Raw genomic sequence first — 4,904 nt, 5'->3', positions numbered from 1 at the left:
ACCTATAGAAGATTTGGAATTAGGCAGAAAGCAAATGCCTTATCCTCTGAGACTGGAGAAGAGGAAATCGGCTCCAGAAATTTTTACAGATTGGTTGGTGTTGGGGGGGCGGCATGTTTGAGGTCACCTAACCAGCTTTAATTTTCCGGATGAAACAGGAGGCCAGGTCACCCTTTCTAGAGGGAGGCTCTGGAGACACAGTGCTGGAAGGCATTAAAGTTTTGAAATCGTGGTTGGCGGGGAGGGGTGCATTGGTTGCAATCCAGTCAGAAGACAAAACTACAGCAAAAACTTGGAAAGAGATAGTTAAATATAGAATTGATAACCTACTCCAGGACAACTCCAAGATATCACAGAGGAGGCGGCTACCTCCTCTCAGGCTACACAAACAAAGGAAAGAGGTTGGAGTGATTAAAACCTTACCACTTAGAGGGGTGCTCCCAGCCCTCAGAGGAGGGTGTACTGGCCAGTTGGTGATGGTGGGGAGCAATAAAACTGCGTCTGCAAATGTTGGAGCCCCTAGAAACCGGATTCGGCTGCTCTTACAGGAAGGCACTGCCCCTTCTGGGTGAAGAGACATTTGTTGGGGTGTTGCTCAGAGGAATCATAAGCAGAAAGAAGGTCACAGGGCCCTCCTTCTCCCTCTAGTCTTGAAGCCTTCCTGTAGCACTTCTAATTGGTAGAGCCCAATGTGTGGTGTGCAGGGTCTCAGCCTAGCATCACGAAGCCATGTTGAGAGGCACGGGTTTGGAACTGAGAGGCAATGACCGTGATGGGCCACCTCTCAACCATGTGAATGACATTTAGGAAGTGTATACACCCGTGGGTCTGGACACTGGCTGAATTTCTTTCCTCCCTTGCCTGCAAATCGTTTCTTGTTTTCCTAGGCCTTTTTCCATATTGGAGATTTCTTCTCTTCCCAGGGGTCAGCCACGGATTCCCTTGGTTGTTAAACTTCTCCCAGAAAAGTCCTGATGGATCATCTGTTTCAAAAGGAACCAAAAGTTTACTCAATCGACCCAGCAAGTGGATAAACAAAATGGTATATACCATATAGTGGTATATACATGTCATGGGCTATTATTCAGCCTTAAAAATGAAGGAAATTCTGACACGTGCTACAACTTGAATGAACCATGAGGACATTATATAAGCCAGTCATAAAAAAAGACAAATACTCTATGATTCTGTTTATATGAGGCCCCTAGAGTAGTCAAATTTATAGAGACAGAAAATAGAATGCGGTTGCCAGGGACGACACGGAGGGGAAGTGGGAAACTATTGTTGAATGGGTACAGCGTTTCAGTTCTGTGGGGGGCACCTGGGTGGTTCAGTCAGTTAAGCCTTCAACTCTCACGGGTTCTTGAGTTCAAGCCCAGCATCAGGATCCGTGCTGACAGTGTGGAGCCTGCTTGGGATTCTCCTTCTCTCTCTCTCTCTCTCTCTCTCTCTGCCCTTCCCCTGGATTGTGCTCTCACTCTCTTTCATTCTCTCTCTCTCTCTCAAAATAAATAAACTTAAAAAGAAAGAAAAATGCAGATGGATGTTGGTGATGAATGTACTTTATGCCACCGAATGTACACTTAAACATGATGAAGATGGTGAATTTTATATTGTGTGTATTTTACCACAGTGAAATCTTTTTTCGAAAGACCGAAAACAAGGTTACAGCTGGAAGGAATGGGTAGGTGGCCCTTGGCCTGGTGTGTCACATGTCTCTACTTGGTGATTCATTCCTCAACTCAACTTCGTGAGCAGCAGTTTCCAGGCCTCGCCCGGAAGTTCCAGTGAGCCTGCGTCCCCATTTGCCCTGCTGCACACATACCCTGAGATGCACAGGTGCAGAGGCAGCCCTCCCCCCTCTATCAGTGGATGATAATTCTAGCTAATATTAACCCAGTATTTACAATATGCCACATGTGTTAACCAGGAACACACTCTGTTCTCATCCCCATATTACTGATGAGGAAACGAAAGCTCAGAGAGGTGACTAGCTTTAGGTCACCTAACTGCTGAGTGGAGAAGCCAGGACTGATCCAGGGCTCCTAGACAGAGCCTGTGCCCTCATCGCTGCACTCTACCGCCCCCTAGTGGACTCTGGTCTCGCCTTGTCTCACCAACACTGTGCTCGGGTCCGGGTCCGAGCACCGGTTTCTCTCGCACTGGGTAACGAGTCATTTCACAGTAGTTATTTTATGCTTCCGGTGCGGTGTAGAGATCCGGGCAGGGCACGCCCCTCCTTTCGGCCCTGACACCACACTGGCTGTGTACGGCAAGTGGCTGAGTTAGGCTGCATGCCTGGTGAGGCTCCCCAGGTCCTCACCTCCCAGGAACAGCCCTGCCGGCCCCTGAGGCTTGCGGGGGATTGTCCTAGGTTGGTCATAAGGTTCCATCACTCCCTGCAGGAACCTCTCTGATAGATTTTAGAGTTTTCTTAAGCCTCTCTGGTTGTATTGATCCTTGGAACTGTAAAGAAAACTGCTGGATTGGGGTGCCTGGCAGGCTCAGTCCAAGGAGCATGCTAGTATTGATCTTGGTGTCCTGAGTTTGAGCAGCACAAGGGGTGTAGAGATTACTTGCACAAACAAAACTTAAAAACAAAACAAAACAAAAAACCCCACAAAACCTCCTGGATTTTTATATCCCAGCCATACAAAGTGTTTTCAAACCAACAGCTCTCCAAGCTTCTCTCTTGATCCTGCCTTCAGGATTTCAGGCAGGTAAGTCCAGGTATCTTGGGTGACCCCGATATCTTTTGTTGTTGGATCCAGGATTCAGCTGAGGTTCCACACATTGCATTTGGTTGTGATGTTGTCTGGTCTTTTTAAATCCAGAATAATCCCCCACCTTATTGTTTATTGTTTTGTCTCCTGGAACTTTCTGGAAGAGTTCAGGTGAGTTGTTTTAGATTGTCTCCTAGGCTGAATTTGTTGAATAGTTTCTTCATGATTGGATTCACTTTAAATCTTTTTGGCAAGATTACTTCGTAGATGACGTTTTGTACTTATTGCCTCCTATCACAAGGCACAAAAAACTTCCTTTGGGAATTGCACATTCGACAATTATATATTGACGGTGTATCCAGTGGTGGGCTGAGAACTCTGCTGTGCAATGAGTATGTACGGGTGCCATTGGTATGATTGTGAGGTGACAGATCAAAAAAACCCAGAATGGCAGGCTTATCAATTGGAAATAGGCTTGGCTACACACAACAGAAAATTCAGTTCACGGTAGCTACCAAATAGAGGTTTGGGTTTTGTTTTTGATTTTCATTTTGTTTTTTTGCACAGCTGCAAGTCCAGAGCTGATATGATAGCTTCACCACATTCAGGATCTCTTTCTCTCTTTCTATCTGCCATCATTAGGGTGTCACTTTGGTTTCCATGGAGCCAAGATGGCTTCCGCCCCTCAGACATTTGCCTTCCTTCCAGGCAGGAAGGAGAAAAGGGGCATACCTACTGATTCTGCTTTCCTTTGAAGGTCGCCCAATGATTCTGCTCACATCTCACTGCTCACATCTCGCTGAAAGCAGCGCCCAATGATTCTGCTCACATCTCACTGGTTAGGACTGTGTCACATCGTCCACCTAATATGCAAGTTTGTCTGGGAACACTGCTACCGTGAACTAAAACAGGGCTCTATTAGTAAGGCAGGAGGGGAGAATGGCTATTAGGTAGGCAACTGACAGTCTTTGCCATGGAGGATAACAAAGATATTTAATGGCCGGAAAGACAGCGACACAGATTAAACATGAGAATTTAAAAGTTCTTACCAACCTAGGGAAAACCTGATTGTTCTGCAGGCATGGTAACAAGCAGCCATCAGAACTGGTGTTATATCCACTCGATCGATCAATGACAACTTGCCTTGGTGAACATGCATTTACAAGCTGACCAATTAGTTCAACCCCTATCTTTTGAAAATAAGTCAATCAGAGATGGACTCACTTTAATAAACCCACCGAGTGCCAACCCATCAATAATAACTCAGCCAGTGACCACACTTCTCCGGATGATGTTAATCCACTTACGCCTCTGAAAGTGTCCCAATCCCTGACTCATGTTCCCAAAACCCATTGTAAGTCAACACTGTATTCTGCACAGGGAGGCAGAGTCTAGCCAGCATAGCTCTCCCTTGTTATGTAAGCAATGATTTCAGCTTTGTTTCTCATTTCAGATATTAAGTGTGGTCCTATTATAATAAAACCAGAATCATGCTTTTTAATTTGTTTGTATCCTCCATGGAGGACTCATTTCCCAAGCAAAGACTTCACACATCTCCATCCATAGCTTTAGTGGACGAGGCCCTAAAGCATCCAGAGATGTCTGCATGCATTCAGCAACACAGGGTGATGGAGAAAAGTAAAACCATGACCCAGAGCACCTCACATTGGGGAATCCAGATGTTGACAGCTACCGGTGATCTGTCTGTTTAGAGCAGACCTCTTGCTTACCATCAAGAAATAGAGAATAGAGGTGAGACACCAGCTGAACAGGTTAGGGGAGGAGTAGTCACGCTATGATCTGGGGGCCAGTCTGCCTCCCCTCCGATCCACATGCACCCCACCCTTAGCCTTGTATTTAATATTTTTATTCATTTTTTTTTAATTTTTTAATTTTTTTTTTTGAGAGAGAGAGAGAGCGAGCGAGAGAGAGCAAGTGTGAATGGGGGAGGGGCAGAGAGAGAGGGAGACACAGAATCTGAAGCAGGCTCCAGGCTCTGAGCTGTCAGCCCCATGAACCATGAGATCAAAACCTGATCTGAAGTCAGGAGCTTAACCGACTGAGCCATCCAGGTGCCCCTGTAGTTAATATTTTTAAATCCTTACATTTGGGGGCAGGGGAATAACCTTTTTTTGTTGTTGTAGTGGTGGTAGTAAACTATACCTAACATGAAATTCACAG

This window comes from Panthera uncia, assembly GCF_023721935.1.
Source record: "Panthera uncia isolate 11264 chromosome A1 unlocalized genomic scaffold, Puncia_PCG_1.0 HiC_scaffold_16, whole genome shotgun sequence".
Lineage (NCBI taxonomy): Eukaryota > Metazoa > Chordata > Mammalia > Carnivora > Felidae > Panthera > Panthera uncia.
Note: the sequence above shows the minus strand (reverse complement) of the source record.